This window comes from Heterocephalus glaber, unplaced genomic scaffold (assembly GCF_053883595.1).
Source record: "Heterocephalus glaber isolate CG9 unplaced genomic scaffold, H.glaber_assembly_v1.0 deba00001428, whole genome shotgun sequence".
Lineage (NCBI taxonomy): Eukaryota > Metazoa > Chordata > Mammalia > Rodentia > Bathyergidae > Heterocephalus > Heterocephalus glaber.
This window is the reverse complement of record NW_028258293.1, coordinates 18012086-18027530: the sequence shown is the minus strand read 5'-3', so window position 1 is coordinate 18027530 and position 15445 is coordinate 18012086. Positions and strand designations below refer to the sequence as shown.

Genomic DNA, 15445 nt, shown 5'->3' with positions numbered 1-15445 from the left:
AACAAAAATAAAAGGTGGAAAAAGTCTTCCCTCATCAAAACACCTTCCCAAGAAGAGCCTTGGGGCTTCTTCTTCTTCTTCTTCCCACCTGATTTTCAAGGTCTTATCTGCAGAAGACCTTGGTTAAACACAGACACTTAACTGGAAAGAACCTGCTGCTGATAGAGGTTTGTTATCTCCAATTAGCTGTGAGCTGGACCTTGAGAGAGTGGAGTGTGGGATGGGGCGAGGGAGGTAGGAGGCAGAAATGACTGTCAGTGGGGCCCGTGGGGTGTGGAGAACCTTGGCCCAGCTTGCTAGTGCATAATGTACTGGGGACCCTGTGACAATGACTGGAGCTGAATGCCCTTGGGCACCTGGAGGAGGAGCATTCAACAAGCCACCCACCGACACCACAGGGTCACACAGTGTGGCCCACTGGGCAACTTCCTGGAGGAGGCCGTGCTTGTCTGTGGAGCAGGGCCTTGGAAAGTAGATGGAGACAAGAGCACAAGGAGATGTGAAGAAGCGAGGGCAGGGTCAGGGTAGAAACGTGGGTGCTACCCAGGGTCCCCGAGGCTGGAATCAGGCAGGCTCAGAGGATTCCTTCAGGGTGATGGGCTTGCGCAGGATGGGCTTAGGAGGTGCAGCAGATGGCTTTGCCTGGATGAGGAGGAGTCATGGGGATCAGAGTGAAGGCAATGAAGGCAGGGCCCAAGGCAGGCTCTAGGTGGGCCCTGGGTTTTGCCACAGCCCTCTTTGTGGAGGGAGTCAGTATACACATTATGTCTTTCAGTTTCTAAGGAAGGCAGCCCATTTTGGCACTCTGCAATTAGGGTCATAGAACCTGGGCCATCTGTCCCTTTCCGCGCACCTGTCTGCACTTTGGTGGCTCTGTGCAGAAAACAGTGGCTGCTCCACTTTGCTCATCTGACTTCAGGCTTAGCCTTCGGAACTGATCACCCCCTCCTCCAAGTCAGTTCAAGGAGAGAGAATGAGGGGAGGAAGGATGCTGAGACCCCTGGCACTGAGACCCACAGAGCAGGAGCAGGCATCCCTGCCTGTGTATTGTCAGGAAATAGCTAGGAGGGCAGGAGCCTGGGAACCCCTTCTCCCAAATGAACAGCCATGCACGAATTGCTTCTGTAGGGTCAGATATTCATGGAGCAGTGTGCTGTCTTCTGAAATGATGCTGATTCTCTTTTTTCTTTGGCCTCACAGTCACCCGGATCTCCCCTTCATGTGGGTCTCAGCCATGAAAGGGGGTATAAAGTCTGAGCTTAGCCTCCACCTGCTCCAGTGCCAGCCTGGCAGGTGCGAGTTAGGGCAACCTGGTGTGTTTACAGCTTTGACATCTGACAGTGGCTCCTGGGTCCAGTTCTGTGCCATGTATGTCTCAGCAACACCTCTGTTTCATGTGATGGCATAAACTGCTCCTGCAAGCAGCAAATAAAATAAGTTCCTTATTCATGGGAGCTACTTGTAGGGTTTGGGTGTGGCACTGAAGTTGGCTTTCTTTCTTTTTTCTTTTTCTTTTTCCTCGTATCTCCCAATATGAGACCTAGATGACTCTTCAGGGATTGATCAATTGATCGCTCAATGTGTTGAGCCCTGAGCATGCATTGGCATGTCTTCTACTGGGGGCCCATTGTCACAGAGTGGGTTTGCAAAGTTCGGTTCTCTGCTGTAAAGTGGGAGTGATACCACTCATCTCGCAGGGTGCTTGGGGGATTGCATGGGACAGAGGGCACAACACGCCTTCATGGTGCCTGACACATAGTGGGCCACACAAATGGCCTCTTCTTTCTACCCCATTCCTAAACTGGCCAGGAGTCTTGGCGCACAGACAGGGGCAGGGTTCCTCTTTACCTTAGGGCTCCCATGTGTACTGCTTCCTGAATGGCATTTACCCTTCAGTAGTGACTTTCAAGACAATGTCTCTGTGTGCAAATAAGGGGCACCCCTAGAATAGAGGACAGCCAACTGTTCTTATACTTGGAACTTCAGGGCTGGGAGAGCCTGATCAACCTCACTGAGTGCTGGATTCCTCCACCCTGATGGCTCATCTTGGGGTAGCTACCAGAAGTGACCTGTTCCATCTTTGGACAGCTCCTGCTGATGGTTCCCTAGAGTTCTGACCTTTTATTTCCACTCCTCATCCTGGAGCCACAGAAAGCAGGTCTAATCCCTCCACCACTTCACAGATATTGTTTTTATAAAAATAAAACCAATGACAACATTGATTGTAAGATATGCCATTATTGATATGCTGTTAAGAAAAAGTACTGCCAATTAGATGGGGCACAAACTTTGCTATCACTTAAAATTTTTATTTTATATTTGCTGAAAGAATTTATTTAGACTTCAAACATTTTTAAAATTTCGTATCAGTCTTGCATATACATATATGTATATATAAAATTGGTTATTTCTAAACCTTCACTGTTAGACTCCAACTTTTTTGAATCACATTTTGACACAGAGTCGCTGATGCTCATGTCCTTCTGACCTGTGATTATCTTCTGATGAGGTAGTGATGTATTTTTTTCTCTTGTCTTTGGACTTCTTCCAGCTGTTAATTCCCATTCTACAAGTTTTGATGATGTTTTCTGGATTTTACCAGAAGATGCAAAGGAAGGGTTTGTGTTACCAGGACTCAGTGGTCCTTAGGTGTTTGGGCTTCTGAGATGCTGAAGGTTGCAGAGGCCTATCCGTGCTGCCAGGAGTAACAGCCAGATTCCCACATGTGAGGCAGTGACAGCTATGCTATAGCTGCCTCCTGAGAGGGAGTGTAAGATGGTGGAGAATCATGAGGCCCATTTTGCTGTTAGGCATTGTGTAATGGAAATACTTGGAAACAAGTGCACTATCTACTCAGGGAGATGGTATTTAATCCCAGTCTTCATGACCACCCTGAGTATTTTCCCGGATCAACAATGCAGAGAGTGTGTTCGGATTGTTTTCTCTTCCCTGTGGTTCTAGTGGGCCCACATCATTGTATTCAGCAAAGGCAGTGCCCAGAATGATACATCATATTCACAGTAAGACCACAGCACAGAAAGGGTGTCATCACCTCCCTGGTTCAGGACATTCTACTCCTGTTCATGCAGCCTAAGGTTATCAGCTTTTCTGGCAACTCCCCCACCTCGCTGACATCACTGCTGACCAGGTCTTTTTAACATGTGGTCTTGCTGGGCTGCTTCTCTCCTGCACTTTGCCACCTAATTCAGAACAATCAATTTGGTTAAATTTCAACTTGATCAGTTCCATCCAGCCGTGTTCGGTTGGGCTCTCAGGATCCAAGGAAGTGTTCGTTCCATTGCATCACCGGGTCCCTGACCACCTGCTCACCAGGAGAGAGCCCTGTGGTCCTCATACTTAATTGGCTGCAGCTGCCCCTTTCCTGTCTCTTTCCTTTTGCTTCTCTGACCTACGACAAGATGGCTCTGGAAGCCAGATCGACCACATCAACTGCGATTCTCCATCTCCCATCAAGTATCCCAGCGAAGAAAGGAAGGAGCCCGCCTAGAAACCGTGTGCTCTGAGTTCCCAGAGGGCCCAGGGTTGCAGCTTAGCATTGCAGCTACAAACATTTGCAGCACTCTGGGTTATAACATCCTGGCCCAGGGGACTCGAAGACATTGAAAGCATCTCTGTGGCTTTTAAAACAAAGCCAGCCCAAGCTCCGGTCCCATGTGAGCCCCCTTTCCATGGAGAGTCGGTGCCCCCTCCCCCCCCCCGCCCCAGCTCAAGGATGCAGTCCTGATAGAGCGACTCTGAGCCACTCACTTTCCCAGGCTCAGGTCTAGTGCCCTTCTCTTCCCCCAAATGCTTGAAATCTGTTTCCTCAGCCTCTGGCACCAACTTCTCCTTGGTCTCATGAATTTTACAGGAAATGACTGTTTTTCCTCCATCGTCCCTGTGTCCTGGTCACCAGCCTGTTCCACCTCTGCAGCGGGAACTGGGGAGTTAGGTCAGTCCCTGTTCCCATGGATGCTTCCTTTTCCTTGTGGAAGACGGAATTCCCAGTGAGGCCAGCAGTGCCTGCAGCCATGGGGCTTCCAGGGCCGTGGCTGCTTGGTCCTCTCCACCTTCCTCAGCAGGGGACCCGGGGGCTTGCACTCCACAGTCGCCTCATCCTGTCACCCACGTGTGCTTCAGAATGGTGCTGTTTTGTGAGGTTTTCATACAGAAGTGCATCACTTTTGTCGAGCAGAGACATGCCACCACCCCACCCGGGTCCACGTGTATTCTGTAGAAGATCAAAGTGGCCACAGAGAAGTGTGTAGCCCTCTCTCAGTTATGTAGCAAGAAGGATGCATATTTCTGTGTGAGCAGGGGCAGAACCTTGTCAGGAAGGAGGCAGACAGCGAAGAGCACGTGACTGCCTGAGGATGGGGTGCGATAGTGGAGCACGAGCTACGGGAGGACAGCTTTTCCTGCGGACTTCTGGGCTTGTGGATTCGGGGTTCCAGAGAGCATGTTTCCTACACATTTATTTATTTTAAATCACAGATAATCTGGGAATGGTGACTGGCTAAGTTTTAGAACCAGCGGAACTGGGTGGAAAGGGTGTGGCTCACCTGCGTGAGTCAGGGCCCAGGCACTTCCTACTCACTTGGGCCCGGCCCCTCTGCTGGGAGGCAGGTCCCAGCCTGTGGCCTTGCGGAGGGTCTGCAAGACATGGGCTCTGCTCCTCTGCCCTCCTCCTCTCCTCTCCAGAGCATAGCTGTAACTGAGCTTTTCCTGCTGTTTCTTGTACCCTTGTTACGAGAGCCGTGCAAGCGGGCGCCTGGGCCCACAGCTGATTTGCTGCTGTGAATCACATAGGATGTACACTGCGGCTTTTCCCTCTGCTGGGCTCCGGAAGCTGAGGAAACTGAAACACGCTGAACTTCTGGGTTTGCCTGGGAGAACTTCATCCTTCCCTTTCCCAGAGACACGGCGCTCTGCAAACCTTGTGGTCAGCCCTTGCCGGGGTGAAATCAAGTGGGCTTTACAGGACTTGGGTTTCCCTGTGTTTGGAAACACAGGCTTGCAGCTGGGAACACAAATTAACTGAGGTCAGAGCAGGGTGTTGGGTGAGGCTGGCCCAGGCAGTGGCCTGGTGGGGAAGGTGGCTTGTTTACCTTGGCAGGTTACCCGAGAAGCCCTGCGTATGGAGCCCAACTGTGTGGCCGAGCTCTGTGCTGTGGGATGACAAGGTAGATAAGGCTCAGCCCACCCTCCACCCCGAGGGTTTACAAGGACCTTGGGAAAACAAGACGTATGTGTAAATAAAGTGGCAAGAGATTTTAGTAGCAATTCAGCGCAGTCAGAGAGGCAGCCCATGACTAATGTCCTTATGACTGGAGGAGACAGCAACGGCTATGGGAAGTGTTTTCCATGGGCTAGAGAAGGCCTGGAAAGCTTCCCAGAGGAGGAGGAGGCAGAGAAGGAAGAGGAGGAAGAGGAGGAGGAGGAAGAAGAGGAGGAGGCAGCATCATTTGATCTGGACCTTGAAGGGGGTGAAGTGCAGATGGGTAAGTGGGAGGAAGAGAGCATCTCTCGTGGATATCAAGTCTGGAGGGAATGGAACAAGACCTAATGTGAAGGTGGGTGCAGGGAGGTGAGGCTGGATGGGTGAGTCATGCAGCACAGATGCAAGCAGCCTTCAGTGAGAGACAGAGACAGAGACAGAGACACGACAGAGGCTATACAAATCCAGAACAAGACGGGAAGACAAAGGGCCAGGGCTGCTCAAGGAACTCTCACAGGCCCCGCCCGCAAGGATGGCCACGACGGGCTGGCCTTCCGGGCACTTCAGTCCGGGCCTCCCCTGCGCTGGAGCAGTGCCAGCCACTCTCTCACTGTGGTTCTGTTTGCACACTTTCTTCCTGGTGTTTTGAGTGTCTGCCCGATCATGCATTCAGCTGATATTTAGGGCTCTTTTGCTACGCCAGGCACTGCTCTAGGTTCTGAGCCTGCAGCAGGGAAAAACCAAACCATAGCAGAACAACATCCCTCGATACCTGGAGCTCCCTTCTAGGAGGGGAAGAGACAAGAACCAAGTTAGTCTGATGTGAGAGGCCAGGGGCTGAGAGGTGTGCCGGAGAGGAGGCGAGGTGTGCTGGGGAGGGAAGGTTGCTAATTTACAGAAATGGCCAGGGAAAGCCTCATTAACTGGTGAATCGGCAAGTGAAATGTCTGGGATCCTGAGGGATCCGAAGTCCCCAGTTGATCCTCTCCAACCTACTGGTGTCGTTGACTCCAGGCAGTTGAGAGCCTTTGACTATTCTTGAGCAGAGGAGTGCCATGTGTGGGGAGATATCCCTAGTGACTATGGAAGGTGGGATATAAGAGACAGTCTGGGAGGCTGTGCTCCTAGGAGGAGATGACTAAGACCTGGACAAATAAGCAAAATTTTTTTTTCGGTTCTAGGGACTGAACCCAGGGCCTTTGCACTGAGCTGCATTCCCAACCCTAGTTTTACTTTTTATTTTGAGATAGAGCTTCGCTAAGTGGCTTGGTTGCCCAGTCTGGGCTTGAATTTGCAGTCCTTTGCAGTCTTCCTGCCTCAACCTCCAGACTGCTGGAATTGTAGGCATTTGCCACCACGCCAGGCTCAAAAGTCTACTCTTCCGATACTTCCCTGTGTATGCCTCTAACTTCCCATTTGTGAAAGGACGATAAAACAGTACCTGTTTTTTTTTCTTTTTTTGGTACTGGGGATTGAACTTGGGACTTTCCACTTGCGGGGCAGGCGGTGGCACCACTGAGCTAAATCCCCGGCCCAACAGTACCTATTTTATAAGTACATTTTGGGGAAGATGAAATGAGTTATGAAATGTAGGATACTTAGAATAGTACCTGGCACATGGTAAGCACCCAGAAAATATTAGCTGACTCTCCCCTCTCTTCCCCTCCATCTCTCTCTCTCTCCCTGCCCGTATACAAGGTTCTGGGTTCTTGTATATGTATGGATAAATAACATTAATGTGTTTGGCACATCCTTTCTTGTTATCCTAAAGCTAAATCAAGTGAAGTGAAGACCATCTTGAGGGTTTTAAGGGTTGAATGAGGTAACACATGGGATGGGCTTAGCACGGGATGGAAGAATTCTAGATGTGCATTAGTTAAAAGTGCTGCTGTCTCCACCAGGAATTACCACAGAGGAAAAGGTTCTCTAGTGGGAATGCTTTATGAAGGCTTCCGACTCCACCACTGTTTACCCTGCATCGTGCCAGGTGCTCGGCGCCACACCAGACAGGATCTCATTTCATCTTTGCAGCAGTGGCCCAAGATAATCACGTGAGCCACAGCATACAGATGAAGAACCTGCAGCTCCGAGAAGCTGAGATTCACCATGGCCACACAGCCAGCGTGCAGCAGCGCTGGGATTGCCCTGAGAGCTTTGTGACATTATAGCCGATGACAGAGGGGCTCCCACATCGGTCTTCCTGGGTGTTAGGTGCCCTGGGGCCAACTTCCAAGGCAGACCAAGGGCGGCACCGCGGGTGAGAGGCCGAGGGCCTGCAGGAGGAGAGCAACACTTTCCCTGGGTGGCTCAGCCCTGCAGGCCTCAGCTGAAAATGTCACCCACATGGAGTTTGTGTGAGACATATCCTTCCATGTGCTGAGGGAGCAGAGCCAGCTGGATTCAAACCCTCGTTCCACCACTTACTATCTGTGGAAGGCCAAGATGGGAGTCGGTTTGTTTGGACATCAGTTTGTCAGCTCAGAACCCAGTTCATAAGATCGTTAGAAGAGTTAAATGAGAAGAAAATTGAAAACGCTTAGAATAGCACCTGGCCCATAGCAGTCCTCAGGGAAAGTTATTATGCTAATCGTTACTGTGTCACTGTAAAAGCCTCCGCTGCCCTCTGAGGCCAGAGCCCACATCCCCTCCTGTCTGTCTGTGGAAGTGCTGTTGTAGCACGCACTGTCGTTGCCTTGTGACAGAGCTGGGGAGGGCTGCATGGATAGTTCTCCCCTCCGCTAGACTGTGAATAGGTCTCCACCAGTGTGTTGATTTTACTTTATTTATGTAATTAATTAACAGGTTTTTGGAGACAGAGTCTCACTGTGGAGTGCAGGCTGGCCTCAAACTGGTGATCCTCCTGCCTCAGCCTCCCAAGTGTGGGATCCATTACCGGTATGCTCCACCACGCCCAGCTCCAGCGGGTTGATTTTTAATCTCAGAACACTTGTGCCTTGTATAGGAGTTGTTGAGGTTTACCAAAAAGAAGTAGATTTGCGATTTTCTTTTTCCCTTCAAGCCACAAATGCTACCTGAAGATGCCATCTCCCAAGACAAATAGTCTGAAGAGGGTGTGGGGGGCTGAAACAGAGTCTCATGTTCCTAAGGGCACTTTACAGTTTGCCCAGCACAGTCACATTCATATCTCATTTGGGCTGCACAGTCGCCCTGTAAGTTATTGGCTAACTGGCCCATTTATTAACACTGCAGCTAAGTAATTTACCCGAAGACTCACAGGTGGAAGGCAGTGAACCAGGCATCCCACCCTTCCCGGGAAGCCTTGGTCTGGAGTCTGACACTGGCCATATCTCCAAGGCCACCGCATCCTTTCCCCTTAGCACTTTTGCTAGACAGGGTTGGGAGGAGGCCATGTGACCCACAGACCCGGATGCAGGTGGGCTTTTGGCCCTTCCAGGTCCTGCTCCTTCCAGACTAGGCACAGGATGGTGGCATAGGCTGACCAATCACTGGAGTTGCTGAGATCATTTCTGCTCCCATTGTCCTTTTTCTCTGGCCCCAAGGTCTGGGCTGGGACCCAGCATTTGGAGCTGGGTAAAGCGTGGAGATGAGGGGCCGGGCATGACATTGTAACTTTAAGCATTTGGAACAGTACCTGAGCTTGTGCCTGAGGGACCCCAGTGGGGGTCCCCAGCTTGACCCAGGAGTAGGGATGGGCACTGAAGTGTGGGGTGCAGAGGGAGTTGGGGTACTGAAGCAGAGAGTACGTGAAGGTGGCACTGCCTCCCTGGGAAATGGGCAGCCGGGATAATGATCTTTCCAGGGAAGGTGGAACTAAACCCAGGCTCAAGGACAGCTTTCAGTGCAGACTTCAGAAGCAACACAGATGTGTGGAATTCCACGGAGGTCTTAGGCAGAAGAGTCTTCTGTTTGGCTCCTCTCAACAAAAAGTCCCTGAGGAGGCTCCTGCCGCGTCCCAGCAGGTGTGAGGGATACGAAGCTCAAGTCCTGCAGCCTGGGTTTTACCTTCCTGCACCCCAAAGCTCTTGAATGCTGCAGTGGGATACTGCTTAGGTGCCCATGGCAGCACAGTAGCTTCCTGTCACCCGGAGCTGGGGCTGCCATGCGGACCTGGTGGGTCAGCAGAGGAGTGCGGTCTGGGAATCAGGAAACGCCCCTGCTGCAGAGTTGCTTTCTCAGGCCGCCGTGCGAAGAGAGGTCATTAGGTCTTTACATTTGCACCTCTCCATGCCCTCATGATTATGCTTGGCGGAAAGAGCACATGTAGGAGACCCCTGGGGTGGAGGTGGCAAAGGTCCCAGGAGAACTGGCCCCAGGGAGCGGCTCCGGAAATCCACTCCTCGCTCAGGCTGGTCCCCATTTCTCTCACTGTCCTTTCTGTCCCACTACCTGCGTCATCCCAGCCCCAGCTCTCTGCTTTGGCTCTACAGCGCTTTCCTTCTCCTCCATCCTCCTCCTTCCAGGCTGAGAGCCAGCCCCGCCTGTTTCAGAAAGGCTTCTGAAACTCTCCACCAAAGCTCCCTCTCCTCTCCATCTGCCTCCTGGGTGGGAACCAGCAGCCCCCAGTTCAGCATTTGCCAGCTTCCTAAGAGCTCTCTCCCTCATCCTCTCTGCTTCCTGTGGGGCAGGAGGGGATGTTATGAGGACCTACTGTATACTAAGGGGCAGAGCAGAGGCTGGGTGTATATTCTTACTGCTGCTTCTTGAGCTGTGTGATGTTGAGCACGGCTTTAGTTTTCCCAAGCCTTCCACCTGAAATTGAGGATGTAAAAGAATTGGATGAGATGATCCATACAAAATGCTTTGCACATAGTTCCAGGTCCACTCTCAATGGCTGAAAGATGGCAACTTTTATTACTCTTTGATACACATTATCTTTTTTTTTTTTTGGTACTGGGGATCGAACTCTGGACCTTGTGCTTGCAAGGCAGGTGTTGGAACCACTGAGCTAAATCCCTGGCCCAGATATGCATTATCTTATTTAATCCTCACCCTAGCTTTCTAAGTAGGTGGCACCCCCCTAAGGGAAGCACATGAGCTCAGAGCCAAAGTGACTTCCCCAGGGCCTCAGGATAGGCAAGTGGCAAGGCTGACATTCAAGTCTGGGTGCTGGCTGCCTGAAGCAGTGCTCTTCCTTCTCCTGCCTCAGCATCCTGAGCCCTGATCTTTTTTGCTGTCCTCTTTAGCATTTCTTACAGACCCGACCAGGGAGGTCAGCAAATGCTTAATATCTCTCCTGGATAGTTTAAGAGAAACCAGGGACCATGTGAGCTTTCCATTGCCTTTAAGATTTCTAGCTCTTATGTTGCCCACAGATCCCTGTCAGTGTGCTGCAGACCCCTCTGGCACCAGGGTGTGCCTTGCTAAGTGGCACCATCTCCTTCCCAGCCAGTGGGGAAGAACCAAATCACGCTCCAAGAAAAGTCAGTGAGATCCTTTTTATTTTTAAAGAGCAGAGAACAAAGTTATAAAAAGAAAAAGAAAGGTAAGGGAAATACCTGCCTGGATAGTCCCAATGACTGCAGTGGCCACTGCCAGAAGCCAGCTGCTGGAAATAGAGAAAAGCCCTAAGCTGCCAGGTGGGCCCCTGGGTACTGTGTCCTGTGGGATCAGCAGGTGAGCCCCCCTGGAGTGTCTACTGACCTTCCCCTTCTGTGCCAGGGAGTGCTATGCCTGCTCAGGCCTCACACCCCTAGTTGTCTAGGTTATGCCTGGGCAGCCCTTGGTGCCAGGCTTCCTGGACCTGGGAAGCAGGTGGCTGTGTGTGTGTTCACCTCATGCTGCAGGGGAGGTAGGAGGACTGTGGGGAATGGCTCTTAGTTTTCACTACCAGGTCTGGGATTTAATTTTGTGTTTCTCTACAACTCTTAAAAAACACATATGAAGATGAGCTTTTTTTCCTGAAGGGACTTAAGAGAGTCTATTAGAAGGCACAGGGATGTAGCAATAGTTTGTCCGCGGTGCTGGCAGTGAAGATGGTGAGGAAAGGAGACAAAGCAAAGAGAGCCTGTTTAGCACAGTCTCGTGCGTCAGGTACTGACACCTGCTGGGTAGAATCTCTTTGGTCAGGTGACTGAGAAAACCCAAACTAACTTCCCATGGAATTCTGCTAGGCCCACCCTGGTTAAAGCTCACTGATAAAAGCCATCTCAGAATCACATTGGCGACCTCTGAGATTAAAAATACTAAGGAACCAAGACGGAACCCTGCCTAAGGATGCACCTGGGGTGTCAGGACACTGCCTCTCCTGTGTGCTCCTGCCTCTGGGACGCCACCCCTCCCTCTGACTTGTCAGGGATGAGGGGCCAGGAGGGCATCACCATTACACTTTGGCTGTCACAGGGGTGAGTGACAGCATAAATGACTCAGGTGAGGAGACCTCAGGCTCAGGAATCAGAAAGAGACCAGTACATCAGGTGGAAGAGGCAGAGCACACTAGTGGTGTGACCTTGGCAAGTGAGATAGTTATTGGTACCTCTGAGACTCAGTTTCTTCACCTGGAAAATGGGCTGGATGATTACCCAGCTCCCAGATTAGGTGGAAGAGTCTGTCCCTTAGTGCATGATACCTTTAAGTGCTCCAGCAAGGCCATTTCCTCCCCAGCCCCTTCTCCCTTTCTTCTTCCTTTACAGAGTTGTCCTAAGTAACTATCTGGATTTTCTCCTGCACCACTTTGAAGACAATGAACATCAGCTCCAGCTTCCTTGTTTCTCTTCTTCTCCATTCCTAATGCTGATGGCAACAAGGTCCAGGTCTGGGCTGGGTCTGCATCAGGGACTGCAAGACCTGGCAGCTCACTCTTGGTTCCAGCATCTGCCTCTGCCAGGAAGGGCATGGTTGGGGCTCTCAGTGGCCTCCCCTCACTTCAGTTTGTAGCCACCTTGCTGCACATGTTTGCTTTACCCTGCTGCCTGGATCTCACTGAGGGTAGACAGCTGGGTTTTCTTCCTAGGTGGATTTGGTGGCGATAAAGCAGCCATCTGTTCAGAGCTGTTGGCAGTCAGGACTCTTGGTTTCAAGTGACAAGAACCAAGCTTGAATAAGCTGATGCATAAGTGGGATATGTTGGAAGCTTTCAGAGCAGGCTCAGAGAGTCAAGGAAGCACTGAAGAATGAAGCCTTGAGAAGAGAACAGCTAATCTCGGCATCCCTGCACCAGAGTCCTCTGTCCAGTGGTCCATGGCTACAGACAGCTCCCTGATGGCCTCACAAAACCTCCCAGTGACCCAAGAGGACTAGGCTTTCCCCAGGACTTTGCAAATTGGAGCACGTGCACATGCTTTGTACAGTGAATGTGGCAAGGAGGAAAGCTACCCGAGGGAAGCTTCCTTGAGTCCTGTGCTCACCTTTTTGGCCGAGGAGTGGGAATTTACTATCAGCAGTAAAGGAGAATAGTAACTCACTTTTATTGAGTGCCAGCCATTAGTCTAAGCTTTTTAACTCATTTAATCTTCACAATTGACCCTATTTTACATACCAGGAAACTGAGGCACAGAGAGGTTAGGTAGTTTGCTCAGGGTTACTGAGTGAGTTAGGAGGAGGGCTGGGATTGAACCAGGAAAAGGGTGTAGATGTGCTTGGTCTTTACCACCTACTCTAAGGCAGATTATAATAGCTGATGCATGCACTAGCTATGCACATACACGGGGCTAAGTCCTTTACAGCACTGTCGCAGGTCATCCACAGAATGCCCTTTGGAGTGGGCACTGATGCTATCTCCACTTTTAGATAAGAAACTGAGACCCCCCAGAGGTTGTGTGATTTGCCCAGGGCCACCCAGCTCTTTTAAAGAGACGGAGCTGGGATCTTGGTTTGCTGGACTGTAGGGCCTGAGCTGTTAACCATTCCCCTGGGTCCCCTTTGACCAGATATTCTCTTTCCGTGTCAGAAGCTTCCTGGTGTTTGGAGTAAAGAGCAGACCTGACTCAGGGTCTGAGTCTTTGTCCTCTGTCTGGGGGTCTGGGGCATGGAGACCTCCACTTGGGTGCTGTGGTCTGAGATGGTTCTTGAATAAGCCTTGAGCGCATCTGAGCTCTGCATTCATTCATTCTTATTTTCATCCATTCTTTTATTCAGCAAATATTGATGTTATACCTGGGGGTGCCAGGCCTTGTCTAAGAGTTTAGGGTCCCTCGGGGAAGACCCCGTCTCTGTGCAGCTAGGCTTGGAGAATGCCAGAAAGGAAGGATTGCTGAGTTCCTCTCCCTCTGGCCTGCCATCTTCCTTGGGACCCACGAGGCCACTCAGGTTTCCAGAAAGGCATTTCAGGCCCAAATCAAGCCCCCAAGAGACCAGAGAGCTCTTGCTTCTTTGCTGGGGACCAGCATGGTGGCAAGTCCAAGGGGAGACAGTGTTTCTTCATTCTAGTTGATTACAAAAGGAGGCATTGTGTCAGGGAACAAGCCTGGCTGTGGACTCAGGCCAGCTCCGTGAGTCCCAGGACGGCTGTGGTTAGTGCTAATGAGATGCTTGGCCAGGGACTTGGCTATGCTGTACCTCAGTTTACCCTTTTGTAATGAAATACTGTACTCCTTCATTCCAAGCTTGCAAGAAGGATTAGGTGAAGCATCACCTGCTACCCACCCTGTGCAAAGCTCATGCACAGGTTATGCTCTCCCTGACCTTCTAACCAGTAACGAATTTGGTAGGTATCTCTAGAAGTCAGGGTCCGTGGGCAGTGGCAGCTGAAAGTGGTCCATGGTGAGGGAGTCAGCAGTTATGCCAAGCCCCTCATTTTGTAGATGAAGAAACAGATGTCCCAGAAATGCTAGGCTCTAGGACCTTCTGGTTGGGTGGTGTTACAGGGAGGGCAAAGCAGATGTGGCTGTTGGTTAGACAAAGGAGACACGTGGGTTGGTCCTTTGAGTGGCTGGATCAGTGTGCCTACATCTCTATGGGAGTCTGACCAATGGGCCAGCCCTCGTGGCCCTGACAATGTCACCTGGTACGTAAGGACTTCTGTTCCTGAGATCCAGGGAGCAGGAAGTGGTCTCTGGTTTCGCAGACCCTGACAGTAGAATTTGGGATCAGTTGTCCAACTCTCCCACCCACTCCCAGCTTCCCAGGAGAAGCAGGAGCAGTGCAGTTGAACTCTCCAGTCACTCCGACTTCTGGCTTGAGGCAGCAGCACACAGCCTACAGCTCAGGCCGAGAGAATGTGGCTAAAGCAGGCCAGCCTGTCTGTCAGCTGGCACAGCCCGAGGGGCGTGGGCTTGATGGTACACATGATGGCTGGCAGCACTGTAGCTTCTGCTCTGATCATGGCTGTCTGTGTCTTGGGGAGAACACACGTGAGCCTGTTTGTGTGGCCGGGCAGGCCTGGCGCTCTGCAGAGCAGTGTGCACTTCCTGGAGTACAGACATTCCCTACTATAGGTTGCAAATTTCACATCTGTGTTAGTTTTCATTGTCTTGAGGCTGCCTCTTAGACACTGAGATTTTTTTCAATGTGAAAGTAAACCATTAGAAATATGTTGTAATGCGGGGCTTCATTTTCCAAACAGGTGCAGAGATATTTTGTGCAGCAGCAACAGTATGTAACCAAATCATGTGGGCGGTCACTGGAGCCCAAAATAATAATTTGTTTAGGAGACAGCCATGATGAGATGGGAGACTTCCATAACTTCCTAGTCTTTTTAGCATTTTAGTCCCTTATATCTTAGGCAGTGTTATAGATCTCACATGGGTGACTTGTTAACAAGTTTTATACCTGCTTGATTTTCTTTCATTCTGTCTCAAGCTTAGAAATTCTGGCACTTTCTGTTTTCACTAAGGCAAAGGCTTCGTGTAGGGATAGGGTAAGGACACAAGGCACCCAGCCAGTGATAGACAACAGAATTTGCTTATTAGCCTCTCTTCACATGCAAAACTCAGAGCACACGAAGAGTCTGTCTGTTTCGAGGGCCACTGTGAGGCAAAGTGGCCAAAATGATGTATTTAGGAAACTCAGCTATGATCAGCGCCATGTAGGACCCTCTTGAAGAGGAGAAGACAGGAGGCTGTAATGTTGGATCATGAAACTGACATTAGCTGTGGGGCTCTTGTTTTTATAGGACCATGGCACTCTGTGCAGGGCTCGTCCTGAAAGGAGAAGACTTTAGCCCTTGTGATGCCTGAAAATCACGTGAGTAAGTCACAATGGTGGTCTCTTTTATGCATTGAGTGGCTCCCAGGGGCTGCTTTTAGGCTGAGGAGGGTGTAGGAGCTCTTAGGCTCTTTCTTCAAGTCCAAGTGCACGTGACCCCATTGG

At 50.8% G+C, this 15445-nt stretch overlaps 1 protein-coding gene across 13 annotated transcripts in view; it reads left to right on the top strand.

Moving 5' to 3' along the window:
- The window catches only part of Mical2 (microtubule associated monooxygenase, calponin and LIM domain containing 2), a 215014-nt gene that overhangs the window by 8297 nt on the left and 191272 nt on the right, over positions 1-15445 (top strand). For 4 of the 13 annotated variants that reach the window (XR_015451443.1, XM_087211660.1, XM_087211651.1 and 1 more), the window contains exon 2: positions 15249-15323. The exons of 3 other annotated variants lie outside the window; for them this stretch is intronic. The gene's annotated coding sequence lies outside the window, so the exon portion shown is untranslated. Of the gene's footprint in view, positions 1-5591; positions 8114-15248; positions 15324-15445 lie in introns of those variants that run through there. 6 more of the 13 variants (XM_087211661.1, XM_087211652.1, XM_087211664.1 and 3 more) reach the window with 3 other exon arrangements.